The sequence below is a fragment of the Panthera pardus genome, unplaced genomic scaffold (genome assembly GCF_024362965.1).
Source record: "Panthera pardus isolate Hobbes unplaced genomic scaffold, ASM2436296v1 HiC_scaffold_15, whole genome shotgun sequence".
Taxonomy (NCBI): domain Eukaryota; kingdom Metazoa; phylum Chordata; class Mammalia; order Carnivora; family Felidae; genus Panthera; species Panthera pardus.
In genome coordinates, this window is record NW_026526710.1 from 60,395,218 (window position 1) to 60,414,661 (window position 19,444).

General features: G+C 44.6%; 1 protein-coding gene and 1 long non-coding RNA gene across 4 annotated transcripts in view; one reads left to right on the forward strand and one right to left on the reverse strand.

Annotated features, from left to right (window-relative positions):
- LOC109275779 (urea transporter 2-like) overlaps positions 1-19,444 on the forward strand; it is a 409,234-nt gene that overhangs the window by 356,227 nt on the left and 33,563 nt on the right. The window lies entirely within an intron of this gene.
- LOC109275782 (uncharacterized) lies at positions 12,548-18,049 on the reverse strand. Of its 2 annotated transcripts, XR_008422268.1 has the most exons (3): positions 17,947-18,049; positions 14,206-14,496; positions 12,548-13,342 (listed from the first exon to the last, which is right to left on the reverse strand). It is a non-coding gene; the product is annotated as an uncharacterized LOC109275782 (long non-coding RNA). The 2 variants fall into 2 exon arrangements; XR_002084372.2 differs by lacking the exon at positions 17,947-18,049 and having other exon boundaries at positions 14,206-15,091.

Genomic DNA, 19,444 nt, shown 5'->3' on the forward strand with positions numbered 1-19,444 from the left:
TTTTTACTAAACAGGCCACCCCCACGTTCACACAGAATTTGTGGCTCACATATACCATGGAGACCCTGAGACTCAGAGCATCCTCAAGTGCCTTCTGAACTCAGCAGGGGTTCGCAATTCAGTGTGCATTTACCCACTTGGGTTATCTCTGTCACTCTTTACCCATCATAAGGTATTATACTCAGAGCCTCCTCTTTCCTGTTTGAAATGATCTCCCTGCGGAGAGATAGACAGAAAAACATCTGAGATATGGTGGCTTAAAAGAGGTGGGGATGGGGAGGAAGCAGAACCTCATTGCTGTGGGGGTGGGGTGGGGAGGATTCAATGGACTGCTCCTCACCTCCCTCATTTCTCCCACAGTCCTCTTGGGTGGTCGGTATTGGCAGGGCCACGTTATGACTTGTGGGGACCCTAGGCACTCAGCTTTCATAGGTCTCTTTCTCCATAAAAAAATATTAAAAATTATATTTTATGACCACATTGGTATTGAGATGAATATAATGCAGGCCGGATTATATGTGTTTTTTCTTTCTGATTTTAAAGAAATTAAAGCAATGTTGTAGTCCTGAAAACTATCATGGGCTCTGGGCACAGTGCCTGTTGTGCCCAATAGAGAAGTGTCCCTGGGTATAGGAACGGAAGAGGGTGGGTCTGGAGCAACAGCGGCCATCAGGAGACCTGGGCCCCTGTCCTAACTCCTGAACAATAAGCTATGAGATCTCTGATCAGTGTCTCCATCTCACAAGGCCTCCTAATCTCTCCAAGGAGGGGTGGAACTTGACCATCTCCTGGCCGCCTTCTAAGCAACAACTCCCAAGGTTCTAACTAAAGCATGCAGACCTCGAGCTTCATTTTTTAGCTTTCTGACCCCAAGGGAAGGCTCTTCCTCCCCCCTCCCACCCCACCCCACTAACTACAATATTAAACTTGTTTTCCTTTCTGGATCTCCTTCTCTCATCAAATCATTTGCTGGTGTGTGCAGCCACTGATTTCCAAAAAGCGGCCATAAAACCATAATGAGTATGGAGATACCAACGTGAAATGACAGAGAGAAGGCCATAAACATTCAAATAAATATATAAATATAAACAAGTCTATAAACCAAACCCGGGAGGTATTTTAAACGCATAATGTAGCATTTATATCTCTTACTTTGCGCAGCAGAACTTTCAAAGGAAATTCATTTAATTCTATTGCTCACACCCCTAACCCCCATCCAGGAGTAATCGCTAATAACCAGCACAATTACCGCCTCCCTCCTGATGGAGAGTTCATTTCAGAAGCTCGTTCTTGAATTCATTATCATGCTGGAAATGAGTTGAATCACAGCGGATGTGACCACATGACGATCCCCCTGCTTCCTTCCAGTTGGGTTCAGCGAGATGCCTGCTTCAGCCCTGGCCCCTGCCAGCCCTATTGCAAAGGGAGCTGCCTCTCTGTGCCTGGCCCGATTTAAAGAAGCTTGTCAGGAGTTAGGAAGAGGGCACATGACTCTGCTTTATTATGGGCTTGATGGGTGGAGGGACACCGCCCACCTTGCTTAGAGCATGGCTGTGGCCCTCCCTCTCCAAAGGAAAGGAACCTAACCATGGCTCACGTGTCCTGCCAGGAAATGGCCAAGAGTGAACTGAGCAGCACCACGCATACACTGGCCGTTTCCACTGCTTCCAGGTCCTCATTCGTCCAGTCCTCGACAAGCCCTGGGGTAGTTCAGGGCCAGATACAGATTTAATGGAGCCTTTGTTTAAAAAGCAGGGGAAGGGTGTCTGGGCGGCTCAGTCAATTAAGCGTCCAACTCTTGACCTCAGCTCAGGTCTTGATCTGAGGGTTGTGAGTTCAAGCCCTACATTGAGCTCTGCCCTGGAGTGTGAAGCCTACTTTAAAAAAAAAAAAAAAAAAAAAGCTGGGGAAACATGCAGTTAAGGGTACTAAAATATAAAACTTTTTTCATTCTTCCTTGGGTGGTTTCCTCTGCACCCTCACCACCACTCCCTCCCTCTCTCTTCTTGACCTGTCATAACCTATCATGATGTTTTTATCTGCTATTTAATGATGCGGTCCCAGAAGTGCAGGGATTCTTGCTAGGTGAGCACAGACTCTCACTGCACAAGGCCCCACCCAGTGACTAAGTGTACACACAAAAGATCCACTCTCTGCAGGTTTCCCTCCCACCAGCCATCAGATTGCCACACTGAGCCCTGATCAAAGTTGGAGAGTTAAGCCGGGGGTCTCCCCTTCCCACAAGCCCTCCAGCCCAGCCCACTGTGAATGCATGACCCCCAAAGGACTGCAATCTATATGCCAGGTTCTGCTCAGTACCAGGAATGGGCCAAAGTGCTGCAGGGTGTATCACCTAACTCCAACCCTCCCCACACCTGTGCGCACCTGAGCACAGAGGGTAGCAGCAGTCCCAGGGTGAGGGACCAGGAGGGAGAGGCCCTGGGCACCTAAAGGCAGTTGAGAACAGGAGAGGCAGCAGAAGGCAGGACTGAGTATAAGCCAAGGATCCAAGTCACCCCCATTCATGGTCCACTGACCTATCAAACTTCATATATAAAACACAATGTTAGGATTTTGAACAATTGAATATGTTTGAATTATTAAGAATTTCAAGATGGTGCTTGTGGAGCATCAAACCCCAAGCCTGGGGCCCTTTTAAGCACAAGACTATATACAATTGCACTGGTCACATGCCCATGAAGCCAACTCTGGGAAGATATTACCACAGTCCTAATTTTGCATATGGGTGGTCTCAGGCCCTATAATTAGCCCAAGGTCATGATGCTGGGAAGTAGGGAACACTAAGACTCAAACTGCATAATCTGGCTCCAGAACCTCATTCTTTACCATTTCCCCATGCTGTGCCTCATTTCCAGTAAACCTGGCTGCCTCCCCTCAGGGTGATCAGCACAATATCACATGGTCTGGTGGAAAAGGCAAAAGAGAGTATGCACCCCAACCTGCACCATATGCTGACTCAGCCAGCCACTGGCTGTGTGTCTTTGGGCAAGTCATGTAGCCTCTCTGAACTTTAGCCCAATCTGCCACCTGAGGGGCACTGTGAAGAAAAAATTTGAAGTAATAAAGGTACACTTATGGGGAAGCACCTGTCTTACCTAATACATATAAGACAAGTAGGAAAGCCTGACCATAACTGGACCTCTCAACCATCTCCTTCTTTCCCAGGCTTTTCCCCACCCCTCTGTAGGCAACGGACTCTGACCCTGAATGTCCAGAGAGGACAATGCACATGCTTTGTAATATAACTACTCTGTAGCCACACAGTAAGAAAAGGACAGGCTGGGCCAGTTCCACCATTCAGGTTTCTAAAGGATGTAATATTTTATGGGTCTATGTACACCTGCTTTGAGTTCATCATCTTAATTGCAATGGAGATTTTTTTTCTTATATGCATACAGTCCATCGGGCTAGCTCTCTCCATTGATGATCCAGGACTTCCCCTGCCCAGCCAACATTTGCGCCACTGCGTAGATGTTTGCTGAATGAAGTCATCAAAAGTCTACATGACGTTTTTCCTCAAATGAACTCATCAGATTGACCCAGTAGTAAGCATTGAAAGTAAGACTGAACTATTAGTAAGCATTGACTTAAGGGACCCAAAACTGTAGTAAGGCAAGAAAAAGCCTTAGGGACCCTCAACCTTTATGTCTTTTCTGCTGAACTAGAGTGACACGTGCTTCCTCAGACAAGCTTGGGAGCTTTCCTTTGGCCTCATCATAGAAGCTTCTGCTTTGGCAAGACTGGCTGAAAGATCTAAATAGTCAGAGCCTTTGCGTTGGCCACTGTAGTAATTTATGCCAGCTGAGGGCGTGCATGGCCGTGCGTGATGCCCAAGGGCCCCCCATCTCTCCGGGATCCAGGGCCTGCTCGAGGAGTGCTAGTTCACTGCCCTGACCAAGCCAAACATATTTGACAGAATTTCAGCTCTCAACTTCAGCCAAGAGAGTTATTTCATTAACTAATGGCCATAGATGAGGGGCGCTTGGGTGGCTTGGTTGGTTAAGCATCTGTCTTCAGCTCAGGTCATGATCTCACAGCTCATGAGGTCAAGCCCCACATCAGGCTCTGTGCTGACAGCTCAAAGCCTGGAGTCTGTTTCTGATTCTGTCTCTCTCTCTCTCTCTCTCTCTCTCTCTCTCTCTCTCTGCCCTTTTCCTGCTCATGCTCTCTCTCTCAAAAATAAATAAACATTAAAAAAAATTTTTTAAGGCCATAGATGAGCCATACGATGGTCAGTGGTTGTTAGAAACATGTGTACATTGCTCAGTACAGCGCCTGGTTCATAGTAAGTGTTTGACCAAAATGTCAGTCCCTGACAAATGTAATCTCTCTTGGGGAGGCTTGGGGAGCAGCATGATTTGTCACTCCTTCCGTGGGGGGATTGGAGGCTATTTGCCCTAGAAAGGGACAGTATGAGAGCTGGACACCCTGATAAAGGGAGGACAGAGGTGGACAAAGGAGTTTGAGGCATGGCGGGAGCAGGGATTATGGAAAACTGAAAACCCCTTTTACCTCCTGCTCTACTTTCCCATGGTCTGGCTCTAGAAACCTCAGGAAGAGAGTATAGTATGAGGTCTCTGGTGTAATGTGAAAAACATCTCTACTCAGAATCACTTCCATTGCTTTCACTTTCCCCCAGAGACCATGTAATTGTAATGGGCACATAAGTTGGTCTTTCCTGAACAAACTCAGGTTCTTACAAGAGATCAGAAGACACAAAATATCACTCAGGTCCTTTCAAAGAAATCTCCTCTTGGATCACTTATTTCTTGAGGCCAAACAGCTTGTACTTCCTCATTGTAAAATGCAGACATTTGAGTGCTTTCTCCAGAGCAAAAATTGGTTGACACTCCCCACTGATGAATTCAAACATTTTGACTTGAACTCATTCAAATTCCCGTCAGTGTAGTCAATGGATGTCACATCAAATATCTGTCAGCACAACCAGCCAAGTCGATTAGACACCTGGTCTTTTTAGTCAGCTAAACTTGTTATTTCTGAAAACAAAAATAAAAAAAAAATCAAGATAAAAGTAACCTATCAATTTAGTTAGCGACTGACTAATAACTTCTATCAAAAAGTACATTTTTGTCGAACTACTTTGATTTTTTTTCCCACTGAATCTACTAAATCAATCAGTTGTGTGTGGGGTGGGGAGGATATTGACCAGATGTGCAGCTTGCTGAACAAGCAGGGAGGTGAACATCAGAAATGAAATCATCAAAGAGATTCCATCAGAACGGCCACTGCTCAATCATCCACAATAACAATGAGGAATGGGATCCTGCAAGATGTATGACAGGTAGTCCCTAATCAGGACAATTTGCTGCACTGAAGAGCATTTTTCTATTCTTTCTAGAAATTCACCTTCCTGTCTCGTTTGTCCATAATTGATAAGAAAATGGGTGTGATTGCCCAGGGAGTTCTGATTTGTGTCCCCAATTGCCTGTCAACCATCAACAAGCTCATGGCAGTTTCACGGAAAACTGAAAGTTGATTGTATTTATTTGGGGTCCCTTGAGTGTTATATTATACTGAATTAATTCTGAAAGATATGATGCCTTCCCAAGTCCAGAGGATTATGATGAATTCAGTGTTTGACACAGTCTATTTTAGACCTGAACTAAAGAATTAAAATCAGTTTCTTTGTTTAAACTGAAACCCTTCAACCTGGCCTTTGGCACCCTCCTTCTCTACCTTTACTCTTTTCTCAAGCCTCACCTCACCCTTTCCCAGCTCCCCACCTCCTCACACACCCTCCCCAGGATGCCTGGAGCCTTGATACTTACTGTTCCAGAGCTCTCCCTGCAGGGGCAGCCATTTAGTAGACCAAGTTATACCAAGGGATCTTTTACTTACTGTGCTAAATCTTTCCAAGGGTGCTTGTTTTTCAAAAGAGGATACCTGAAGAGGTCTATGTTTAGTTCAAAGGAGTAAATCACTAATGATATAATTTCAGATGCCAGGTAACTGGAGAGAATCCAAATGTCAGCAGACAGGATTTTAACAAAGCCAAGTATTGTGAAGAGCAGTCTTGCTTAGAGAATCCAAACATATTCAGTCTTGAATGTATTCATGGAGAATTAAGTGGCCCACTTTTGTCCAATTCAAAATTTTCACTGGTCAGATTTTCTCCTGGTCATAGACATTTCTGCAACTGGAATAAGCTGATTATTTATTGCTAACCACTCACCACCTACAATTCACTTTTCCAATTTTCCGTGTTGCCTGTACAGTGCCACTTTGTCAATCCCTGCAGTTTATTGACTGTGTTCTGATGGCTGGGGTAAACAAATTACTTCAAGAATAACTGGAGCAAAAAGGGCACTGCTTTCTGGCTTCTAATGATGGAGCTGGTGTGCGACCCAATTGGTCCTAATGTCAGCAGGCAATTCACCGTCATGAGGGTGCAAGTCACATAACCCATCCTATCAGTGACAAAATTTTGTATGGTACATAACATTGACCTTGTTTTATTCTGAGTAAATATCAGATAATATCAGATCAAATGATTTTGCAGATAAAATACTCCCCAATTTTGAAGTCTACTCTTTTAAAATCCATTGAAAATATACTGCACAGTAACAACTCTGCTTTATGAATGCATTGAAAGCATCAATAACCAAGAAGTGCACACTCTTACATTAGGGCCAGAGGACATTTATTGGATCTGGGGTGTCTTGTACCATTTAGACCCAAATCTGTCCTTAGCTCAGTGGTTTCCAAATTTCTTTACTGTGCAGTTCTACCAGAAAAATATTTTTGAGCAGGCACCCCAATACGTTTGTTTAATTACAAATTATATTTACGTATCTACATCAGCCAATATGTCAAGGCACAATACACAATTAGGTCAGGGTCATCTATAATGATAGTCAATGTAAACCCTTTTTATTTTTTTTAATATAATTTATTGTCAAATTGGCTTCCATACAACACCCAATGTTCATCCTAACAAGTGCCCTCCTCAATGCCCATCACCCACTTTCCCCTCTCCCCCACCCCCATCAACCTTCAGTTTGTTCTCTGTATTTAAGAGTCTCTTATGGTTTGCCTCCCTCCCTCTCTGTTTGTAACTTTTTTTCCCTTCCCTTCCCCCATGGTCTTCTGTTAAGTTTCTCAAGATCCATATATGAGTGAAAACATATGATATCTGTCTTTCTCTGACTGACTTATTTCACTTAGCATAATACCCTCCAGTTCTATCCACATTGCTGCAAATGGCCTGATTTTATTCTTTCTCATTGCCAAGTAGTATTCGATTGTATATATAAACCACATCTTCTTTATCCATTCATCAGTTGATGGACATTTAGGCTCTTAACATAATTTGACTATTGTTGAAAGTGCTGTTATAAACATTGGGGTACATGTGCCCCTATGCATCAGCACTCCTGTATCCCTTGGGTAAATTGCTAGCAGTGCTATTGCTAGGTCATAGGGTAGATCTATTTTTAATTTTTTGAGGAATCTCCACACTGTTTTCCAGAGCGGCTGCACCAGTTTGCATTCCCACCAACAGTGCAAGAGAGTTCCGGTTTCTCCACATCCTCTCCAGCATCATAGTCTCCTGATTTGTTCATTTTAGCCACTCTGACTGGTGTGAGGTGGTATCTGAGGGTGGTTTTGATTTGTATTTCCCTGATGAGGAGCAACATTGAGCATCTTTTCATGTGCCTGTTGGCCATGTGGATGTCTTCTTTAGAGAAGTGTCTATTCATGTCTTCTGCCCATTTCTTCACTGGATTATTTGTTTTTCAGGTGGGGAGTTTGGTGAGTTCTTTATAGATTTTGGATACTAACCCTTTATCTGATATGTCATTTGCAAATATCTTTTCCCATTCCATTGGTTGCCTTTTAGTTTCGTTGATTATTTGCTTTTCAGTGCAGAAGCATTTTTATCTTGATGAGGTCCCAATAGTTCATTTTTGCTTTTAATTCTCTTGCCTTTGGAGATGTGTCAAGTAAGAAATTGCTGCAGCTGAGGTCAAAGAGGTTGTTGCCTGCTTTCTTCTCTAGGGTTTTGATGGTTTCCTGTCTCACATTCAGGTCTTTCATCCAATTTGAGTTTATTTTGGTGTACGGTATAAGAAAGTGGTCTAGTTTTCATTCTTTGGCTTGTTGCTGTCCAATTCTCCCAGCACCATTTGGTAAAGAGACTGTCTTTGTTTCCATTGGATACTCTTTCCTGCTTTGTCAAAGATTATCTGGCCATACATTTGTGTGTCCAGTTCTGGGTTCTTTGTTCTATTCCATTGGTCTATGTGTCTGTTCTTGTGCCAATACCATACTGTATTGATGATTACAGCTTTGTAGTAGAATGTAAACCCTTTTTAAAGTAGACTTCATAATTTTGACATTTTGGGGGCCTAATTCTTATTGTGGCTAATTAGGTTGTCATTGCCTTTACTTTCTAATGTGGCTGGAATCATCAGAACATAATCAGAACTGAAGAAGCAATAGCACCACTTTCCTGTGATTTATTTGGACTTATATTAGTCATTTTTTATGTTCTGAAATTTCTTTGTAGGACTCTTTCTAATCCATTTGTCCATTTTGTGTCAATCCTTTTGTACCATGGAAATTCCACTCTATTCCAGAATGATAATAATAATATTAATAACCAATAAGAAACACTTATTCAGAAAGTTTTCCTCCAGAGCCTAAATAGATAGCCACTAACCTCCTAATCTTGCAACACTAAAGGTATGGTACATAAGATCCATAAATGACATGTGACAACTTGAAAAAGGATCTGAACCAGGATACCTTAAGTTTATCTCAACTTTTAGATAAAAATATACATAGAAGTTCTAATATGTATCCACACCCCAATTGACTGAGTGTCTTACAATACCCCTCAGGATGAATGTCCCACTTTGGGGACCCCTGGTTCTAGTTCACCTTAAAATGAAGCCTCTTCTGGAGAGGAGAGAGGAGAGGAAATTGGAGAGGTACACTGAGACCAAGTTGGACTTAATGTCCTGCCTGGGAGTTTGGGCATCCTGGGTTCACTGGGAAGCATTAAAGAGTCTTAAAGAAGGGGTGATATGACATGATTTGCATTCTTGCAAATTATTCTGAATGCACCAAGGAGAACGGATTGTGGAGCATACACAGATACCAGGAGTTATAACAGGAGGTATGATAACGGTCTGACTTAAGGCTGCAGCCTGGAGAAAAGTGGGAAGATTCACACGATAGTAAAAATTTGGTTATCCATTAAACTTGCCCAAGGTTAAACAGCTGGTAGGCAGCAAAGCTAAATTTAGACCCCAGGTCTTCTCACTCCCAATACAGTGATTTTTCTTCTGATTTGCCATGTCAGAGAACACCTGGTCCCTCTGTTTTATCCTCCCCCAGGGAGATAGGTGATCAGGAGCTAAGCCCAGATAGCAGCGTGCAGTTTCCAGCAGGGTGATGAAGGAAGGCAACAGGAAAGGAAAAGCACTGCCTTCTCCAGATGTATTTATCTTTGCAGGATCCATGAGGGGGCTCCATGAGAATCTGTTTTCTGGGTATTGAATCCCGTACTGAAATAACACACTTTCCAGTGACAACAAACTGAAACTCCAAGTGACTATTCATTCAAGTCCAGGCCTTAACAAAAGCCATAACCCATCCTTCTGAAGGGTGGAAGGTGATAGGGAAGTACCAACTTGGGGGAAAGAGAAATAGACTCTTGTAATCACTCCCACTAAGGAGCTTTCATCTCTTCTGTTGGGCTGTTTACAGTCCTTCTTCCTTTAAGCTAAAAAGTTAGCTCCTCCAAAAATTCCTTCCTAATTACCCCTTCCCTCTTGTCCCCTGCCTCCTGCCCCAGTCTCCTTTCTTATGGCATCTATTGGTTGGGGTTTAGTACATAAAACAGAAACGACTACAGGTATTTTAAGCAGAAAGGGATTTAATACAGGAATTTAGGGGCTCACAAAATTGGGGACACAGTTGTAGGAGTGAGCTTTGGGCCAGAAATTACTCCTGAAACACTACAGAACCGACCTACCATAGGAGCTACTACCTCTGAGGCCACCACTGAAACTACTGAGTTCAAAAACCCACCATTATATTCCAGGAATCAGGAAGCCAGAATCATGAAGTCACTATAGCTCCTGCCCCTAAAACCCACAAAGCTAGTGGCTGAGCAGTGAGCAGCAAAAAACATCATCTGTCCATGACCTTTCTTTCAGGAGAAAACAGCTGAAAAGGCAAGACTTCTGCTTCACTTCTACCTTCTAAATTTTGCCTAATGCCTCAAATTGACAAAGCCTGATTTTATTCTAAAGCCTCAGCTGCAAGAGAAGCTGAGAAATTTGATTTTTTTATTTTTTAATGTTTATTTATTTTTGAGAGAGAGGGAGACAAAGCGGGAGCAGGGGAGGGGCAGAGAGAGACAGAGACAGAATCTGAAGCAGGCTCCAGGCTCCGAACTGTCAGCACAGAGCCAGATGCAGACTCGAACTTACAAACCATGAGATCATGACCTGGGCCACCAACTGAGCCACCCAGGCGCCCCTGAGAAATTTGACTTTTAACTTTCTAGCCTCTTGGATATAGTAAGGTACCCTAGAAGGATTGAGCAAGCCACCCTACAGGCTCCAGCATGGGATATCCTAAATTACATTCTGTTTTTTTAATGTGTCTAACCACCCCTTAGCTCCTGAAGGACAGAGCTCCTGGACGTCATGTCTTTCACATCCTTCAAGGCTGCAAGACTTGCAGATGAGAGGTCCTTGCTAAGGACAGCCAAATAATCAAATGATGAAACACATTCACTGTTTCAGTACTTTCTTACTTTGCTTTCTGATTCTGTTCCTGCCTTTAAATGTTATCTCTGAAGTAAACCCCCTTGAAGATAATGCTGGTTGGTACTTCTCAGGTGTGTCCCCATAGAGTGAGCCACAGGGCTGGCCATATACATTCCTCCTAAATTAGTGTGTTGATTGTGTTTCACAACTGATTCTCACCCAGAAGTGGTTTTTTTTCCCCCAAAAGACATTTTTGCCCTATGAAGTTCAACCAACAGGAAACTAATTTCCTGCAAAAGTGTGAGGACAACAGATCTTTCTTATATGCACTATTGTCTCATTTTGGCAGCAGACTACCTCCAAATTCTAAAGTAGGTGCCCTCTACACTATTCTACAAGGTTGTTATGAGGATTAGATAACACAGAGAGCATTACCTACCACATAGTAGATGTCAGTAAGTATCAATTCCTTCCTTTTTCCTTCATAAAAAAGTATACCTTTCCAGGCTTCTGCTAAGAGACTGGCTAATTAGATCTTTGAAGAGGTATTAATGGCTAATGTATTAGTTATCTACTGATGTGTAACAAATTGCCCAAAACTTAGCAACTTAAAACAAGAAAAATGTTTTTGGCCAGGAATCTGGGAGGAACATAGCTGGGTGGTTCTGGCTTAGAGTCTCTAATGAGATGGCTGTCACGATGATGGCTTTACTAAAGGCTTTACTGGAGCTGGAGGATCTGCTCTTAAGATCCTTGTGCATCTAGCTGGCTGATGCTGGTTGTTGCCAAGAGGTCTCAGTTCCTCTCCACAACAGACTCCTAAGGCTGCAGTTCCCCCAGAGCAAGTGACCCAAAAATGCAAGGCTGAAGTGGCAGTGTCTTTTAAACCTAGCCCCAGAAGGGACAGAACCTCCTTTCTATGATGTCCTGTTGGTTACACAGGTCAGCTCTGTGAGTACCGGGAAGCAAGGGTCACCAAGGGCCACTGTGGAGGTTGGCTGCCACACCTCATAATGGCCTAATAGGGTAGATGAACTCTTCCATTTACTGTCATTGTGATTTGGAAGGGATTTTGAATGTCTCAATGCAAGTTTGTAAGATATTCTTAGAGATACTTTAATCTTTGTCAAGATTTTAGCTCTAGAGCACACTCATTAGACACTCAGAAAATATGTGAAGAAAGAATAAATTTGTCCCTTAAGCAACATATAAACATTCTCCAAAATGAAGCAACTCAAGAGATAAAGCATCTATGGGACTTTCTTGTGAATATATATGTATATAAATTATGCATTGTGTGTGTGTGATAAAATGTCACCCACATAGTGAAATAAAATAAAGTACTTGGGAACATATAAACTATAAAAAATTAGTGATAATTGCTGAATTCCTTTTTATATATACATATATACATATATATATATGTATATGTATATATGTATATATGTATATATATATATATTCTTTCTTCAATAAATAGGGACAGAAATGTATGAAATTATGAATTACAATTAAGGAATGGAATGAAATGGTATAAATCTTGACAATGCAATAATAATAATAATAATAATAAAATTAGTAAAAATTGATAAAAGCATATGAAAACAGTTTTCCTATTTTTCTTAGTTAGGAGGCAATCAGTACTACCTAAATATGAAACCTGGATTTTTTTTTAAAGATACTGAGTTCTTAATTTTTTAAATGCTTTTTCTGTTTTCTTAACCTTAAAAGGTTACAAAAACTAAAAATATTTCCCATGATGAATAAACATTTATCTGAAGTTTAGCAGTTTCTCTAGTTTCACTTTAATTCATTTTTCTTTTGTTCAAGTCACACAAAATTAAATATGATACTTTCCGTTAAAAAACAATAGCTCAAAAAAACAAAAACAAAACAAAAATAATAGCTCATAAGACATTATCCTATTTCTAGGAAATAATTTTGTCTTTCCATTTTTTCTTTTGCTGTTCAGGAATATGAGCACAAAGGTATCTGGAAGGACAGCTCCCCAATGTTTATGATGGCCATTTCTGCATTTGGGAAGTGGCAGTAAGTTTCTGCATTCTTCCTGTGCTCTTCAGTATTTGAAATTTTCATAGTGACTACATATGATTTTTTTAAACATGACAAGGAGAGGCTTAAACTAAAAACAATATGATTATTGGGTGGGCGATACTATCATCTCATTTGAAGGCATATTCCCCAAAATGTTTATGTCTTAGAACCTCAGAAGCCCTTGAAGATGTTATAGATGGGCCATCAGTTTTGAGAGGTGTACTTTACCTGCCTTTTGCCCTAGTGGGTTGGTGTGTAGAATTAATGCAACCAAGTCAATGGGTTTGGTTCTCCAAATGAGCCATTTGTCTTCTCCCTGATCTGTGATCCCCATCTGTACCCCTAACCAGAACTGGACCACTTATAGAGGCAAAGCACTGATCAAGGGGCCTGCAAGTTGGAGTCTTGGTTGAATCCTACTTCCTAGTTCACAGTTGTATCAGCCGGGTCATGAAGGAATTAGGAGCACCACCAAATAGGCAATGGAATCACAGACCCTTAGAAGGATGGCTCTGTAAACTCTGAAAAACAGAAAGAAACAGGACACAGGACTCCTTCACATCCAATTAAAATATCTCTTCAAAGTTGATCTTGGAGAAATGATGGTATTAAAAACCTTTCTACCAACAGGGAAGTTTTTGACTTTCATGACTTTTTGCATCCCGGGCTTACCAGGTTTTCTCACTGAGCATTTTGTGGGGATTGACCCTTGTCATATAGGCTTGACCTGCATATTGCAGGATATGTGGCCTCCCTGGCCTTCACCACTAAATAGTAGTGGTACCCCTCCTTCATTGAGTCAACCAAAAGATGCTCCCCTCATTTCCACCTTCATTCTCTACCCACCCCCACAGTGGGAAGCAGGGCAGTCCCATCCCTGGACACTCACAGTGTACCTTCTGGTTTCCATGAGGACAAGAAGAACTTTGTCTTGCTCACTGATGAATCTCTAGTGACTGACACATAGTAGGTACTCAACAAACATTTGAATTAATGAGCAATATCCAATGTAGGATCTGCTATGGGGAAATTAGTGTTTTAGGAAGATGAACATTTCTAAATATTTACATCAGCAAGTCTACTCTCATTAAATTCCTGGTAGTTGGAGCCTTTAGAGCTTATGAACAGCCCCAGAAAAGCCGGGAGGACGTAGGCAGAAACTGACATTTGGTGACACCTACGGTTCGTGGAGTAGTGTGCTGCTCAGCCCTCTACATGTTGCCTTATGAGGCAGCAATCACCATTCTGCTTCCCAGATGAGGAGGAATCCCCACGTGGTACATGGTAGATGGCAGAGCTAGAATTTGGCTGGACTCCCAAGGCCATGTTCTTTTGGTTCCACCCACTGTTACCATCCCGACGGAGTTTGCTCATCAACACTCACCCTCCTTTCAGATGCTCTCGAGAAAACACATCTTCAGAGGTTTCACAACAAAATTTGTTTTCCAGTGATGTCCAGATAAATTCTATCTCTTCAGAGGCTTGACTGCATAAATATAGCCAACATATCTCTCCCATTACATCAGTCAAGCTGCAAGGGGTCAGAGGACAAGCATCTCGGCAAATGTCTTCAGCCACTTGCTAAATGCATACCTTCTTTAACACTCAACTGTTGTAACCCCAAGTGGCTTCTTTGGAGATCTGAGGAAAGCTCATTTGGTAAATCTGGTTAGGGCTGAAGGAGAAGAAAGAGTGGGATAAAGTTAGATTAAGTCCCCATCTCCACACCAGGATCCCTCTGCTTTTCCTTCTTCGGTAGCTGGTCCGGAGCTGGCTGTCTCTGGAACCACATGATGTGCCAGGGCCACGTACAGGGCAGTGTGACAGAACAGCTCACTTCCCCTCCCCAGGAAGACTGTTGCTCCATCCTTCACAGGACTCATGAAAGAGAGGAGGAGGAGGGAGAAGCCTTGCCAGGGAGTCTGGCAGCCTGGAGGCTGTGGCCCCTTCAGAGCAGAGACAGAGGGCTCAGGAGTGCCCATCTGTCTCCCCAGCCCATCTCCTCGCCTGCTCCATCTCCTTCTCAGCACATCCTCTCCCACCAGCACTTCAATCCTCCTACTGTGCTGTGACTCTGAGGTTTCTCTCCTCTCTTCTCTTTCTCCTTCCTCCTATTCTCCTCCCCCCCCACCACTTCCCTTACGTCTCCCTGTAATGCCCCAGTCCTCCCACTTTTTCCTTCCTGCCTGCCAATTCCAACTGTATTCCTCTTCTCACTACCCCCACGAAATGTCCCCTTCCACTCTGGGCGAGGCTTCCTCTATTCTCTCTTCTCCAATATGGCACGAACTTATTGTTTGATTACTGATGTTCTTACTAGTGCCCTTCATTCCTGCATACCCCCACCCCCACCCCAGCATCCCACTGACGTTCATAGCATGAGGCTGTCATGACTAAAGCCTCCTAACCTTGACTCACCCCAACATGAATCCATGTTTATGCCCTCTTTGGGGCCATTCACAGCAAGGACCCAACCTCACCTCCTCTTTATGGTGTTGTCGAGCTTACAAAGCAAAGCTGAGTTTTCGATTTAGGTATTTTCAACAATGGGAGGAGCCTCCATTTCCATAGGTGCTACATTTTTATTTCTGAAACTGTGCACCCTTTACAAACCAGCTTTCTCGGGAGCATGCCATGGTTAGGGCCCTGCACAGGTTGTGTGGGAAGCTGGGATTTAGCTGCCACAGGCCAAGACACATGATGAAAAGGACTGGGGTGTTTGCCATCTCCTTTCATCTGGAGGTAGAGGATGTAAATGGTATTTAATTAAAATAATAAATCTAGCTTTGGTTTCGTTTTGGTTTTGCTGTTGGTAAATCTAATCTGGTTTCACTTGTTTACCGAATGTTTTCACCACTCAGCCGAAGTTCTGAAAAGAATGGAGATTGTGCCCAGGCCCTCTCCTCTTGCTCCCTTCTTGTAGCTCCCCACACCCAGTGCCTTCTCCCTACAAGAGCACTGCCCAGCTAGACCCCTGGCCCTGTGCTTCCCAGAGCTTATGAGTAGAGGAACCACCTGAAGGTCTTATTCAAATGCAAAGTCTGCTTCTGAGAAAGGGCCTAGAACCTGCATTTAGACCCAGAGGGTCTCTCTGGGTGGCTCAGTCAGTTGAGTGTCCAACTCTTAATTTCAGCTCAGATCATGCTCTCATGGTTGTGGGATCAAGCCCAGCATTGGGCTCCACGTTGAGTATGGAGCCTGCTTAAGATTCTCTCTCTCTCCCTCTCCCTCTGCCCCTCCCCTGCTCACATGTGCATCCATTCGCATCCTCTGCCCTCCCTTCTCAAAAAAGAAAAAAAGAAAAAAGAAATGTAGCTGATCCTCAGCCTGCACCATGAGTAGCAGGGCAATAAAATGTGTTCTGCAAGGTCAGACACCCAAAGGTCCAGGTCATTGCTTCTCAGTCTGGGCTGCACATCAGCATCAGCATCACCTGGAGAGCTCTTAACATTCTCAGTGCCCATGCTGCACCCCAGACCACTCACTGAAGCCACAATCTCTGGAGGAGGAGCCCAGGCATCAGCATTTTTTTAAAGCTCCCAAGAGAAAGATGGTTGTGTGCTGTCAGGGATGAGAATCTGCTCTCAGGATTGAAAGGAAAGAGCATTCACATATGGCTGAAGGGAAAGGGAAGGTGCCCTGAAAACTGCATTGCCCCCTACTCGCCCAGTTGTTTTTCCATCATGTGCAGAAAGTGAAGTCATGTTTGAAGACAGAGGGTGACTTGGGGAAGCCAGTGCCTGTAATGGCTCCCAAGCACATTACAGAGTGCTGAGAAGTCTATCCAAAAGCATGGAAGATGGGGCAGGGGGCTGCTGCACTGGGAGAACCCCGCCCTGGGGCCCCTTTGGCTGCTGCTTAAGACCTGAGACTTAACACCATCCCCTTAACTGCCCTTCTTTACCTGTACCCAACAGCACCCCCTCCCCCTTCAGAACACCTCCACTCTGTCTCCAGAAGGCCTTCAGTGTCACCTGACTCTGAGTTGTGCCCAGATTAGAGGCTCCAGGGACAGCGCCTGATGGGATCTGTCCCAATTTCTGCACCCTCCCAGGGACAGCCCTGCCTCCCTACTCTGATCCCTGTCACTTCTAGAAAATAAACATCTGTGCAGGGAAAACATTATCAAGGTTTTACTGAAAAGAAAAGGAGTAGCCCAGGGGCCTAAAGAACATGCCAAACTAAGTCCTTGGAGAGGTTAATTTCGGAAGAACTGTATCCCTGCCAAATGGAAGAACGGGGTTGCATACTGCCCCAGGTTACACATAGGAAGTTCCAGTTTGAGGCTGTGGTTCAGTTCCCAGAAGGAGACATGTATTTGTACACATGAAACCTAAACTACATAAAGCCAGGCCCCAGGGAGAATGGAGGACGCACTAGCCTCTGAGCTCTGCATGAGGAGAGAGAGACATCCTGGGGTCAGAGCCCTTGGGGTCAGTGATGGTGTTGTGGAAAGAGCCCAGGCCTGAGCATTAAGAGGCAGGGTCAGCCCCAGCCACTGTGTCAATGCCCTGTGTGACTCAGGTGAGAACCCTCACTTCTCTGGGCCAGTGAAATAAGAATAACACCACCCTGCCCCTCTCCCCATCATGGGATCATTCAGAGAAACAAATGCAGTTCTGGATAGGAGAGTACTTTGTAGAGTATGAAATATTATGTGCACAGAGGGTTAGAGCAGTGTGGAATTTGCAGAGTTCAGAGTGCATATGTGCATGTGAGTGCACATGTATGAGTATGTGTGCACATACATGAGGATTGTGCATATGTATGAGTACAAGTGTGTGTGTGTGACTGTTGCACTGGGAAATAGATCCTAACCACTGCACGGGCCAAAGGAGAGGTCAGAGTGTCCCTGGGTCAGGAAAGCACTATAGCAATAATTGGGCTGGGACATGTGGGCAGGATTCAGGGAAGTAATGGAGAACAACACACGAAGAAACAGAATGGAGCCTGAGGCAGCCGTGGGCCCAGAGGAGACCTCCCGCCCAGAACAGGAGGAGTACGTGCTACAGAGAGGCTAGAGATTGGTTCAAGCACACATGAAGCCCTGTCCCCCACCCCCCACACCAAAGCAGAACCACGGGAGAGTGAGAACACGGCTACCTTCACCTTCGGTGCCACTCACCTCTTCCCCCAAGTAGCCCCTACCTGTGTGGAGACTGGACACGTTGCCCCCCGGGCAGTCTGGGGACACACCTGAAGTAGCCATCTGCAGACTCAGAATGTCTTCCTAGCAATTCTGTTTTAAAATAAAAAAGGTAAAAGCGGTAAGCACCCAGTCCCAGCAGCAAGGCCCTTAGACTTGGAGCACCTCAGAAGCTTTCTGAGTAGTGGCATGACCAAGCCATGTCTTAAGGTATTTCATCCATCACCAGGGGCAAGGTGGAGAGAAGCTGGAGAGCTGCAGTCAGGGAGACTGGCTGAGAGCTGACCTGGACAGAAGAGGACCAGCCCAGAGGGAGAAAACAGACTTACACAGACAAGGCCCTTGAAGTGAAATTTGATGGCTTAGTAATTGCTGGTTTAGGGATGTGGTGAAGCAGGGGCTCAATACACAGCACATCAGAGGGTCATCCCACTTAAAGAATGTCAACTGAGAAGGGTACAGTAACCCCCTCAGAATGTCCTTCCAAATGCAAGGAGATCCAGTATCTAAGGAGGAGATCCATGCAGGTCTAGCCTCCTCTCCCAATCCCACTCCGGGCCCTGGTTATGTCCCCTGCTGCAGGCACCAACCCTGGCCCCTGCGAGAGAACCCAGAAAATAGAGCCCCCAATGTGCTGACCACCAGCCATCTCTAACCCCGACAGTCTGCAGATGGGCCAGGGGAGGCTGTGCTCCCTCTTGACTCCCATCCCTCCCAGCCCGACCCCTGGCCCCGTGAGTCAGGCTCCTCTCAGCCCACATCAGACTCGCTGGGCTGGAGCTGCCAAGAAAAAATCTGAGCCCCCTAATAAGAAGGAGCATTCAGCCAACATCTTACACAAGCCAGCCCTGGGAAAGGCACCTCTCACCTTAGCCCAGCTGCCGGCCAGCCCCTTCTTCTGTTCCCTGCCCTGTCTGTCAAGGGACGAGGCCTCTCCTGGCTTGATCCCCTCCTTGGCCTCACTGAGGTATGATCCATGGATCTGTCCTGTCCCCATTCCAGCATCAACTTGGCCCCAGACAGCTGATTTCTCCCTTTCAACAGCTGTCCACGGGGCTCAGAAATCAGCAGAGCCCTGGCCCAGGGACCCAGCCTGACTCAGCAAGGTCCTTTTGGAGTCATGTCTCTGCCTTTGATCCTGCTGTCACTGAGATACACAAGCAAGATGGCAGAGAGTCTGGGGGCTTTGTTGGGTGAACCAAATTAAAGGAAATCCAGAGGTCCACCCCAGAGAAAGGAAGATGAAGATCAATCTTTGAAGTGCTCTCATGTAGGGAAGGGAGGACATATATCCTGTGCAGATATGAAGGCAGCACTAGAACCAGCACTGGGTAAAACCGCAGGGACTTGACATCAGCTCCATAGACCTAATGGCTTCTAGTATGCAGACATGTTCACAAGGAGAGCAGCCTGCCTCATGGGATCGTGGGACACCAGCCAACTGTCAGAAGCACTAAAAAGTAGATTCCTTCATTGA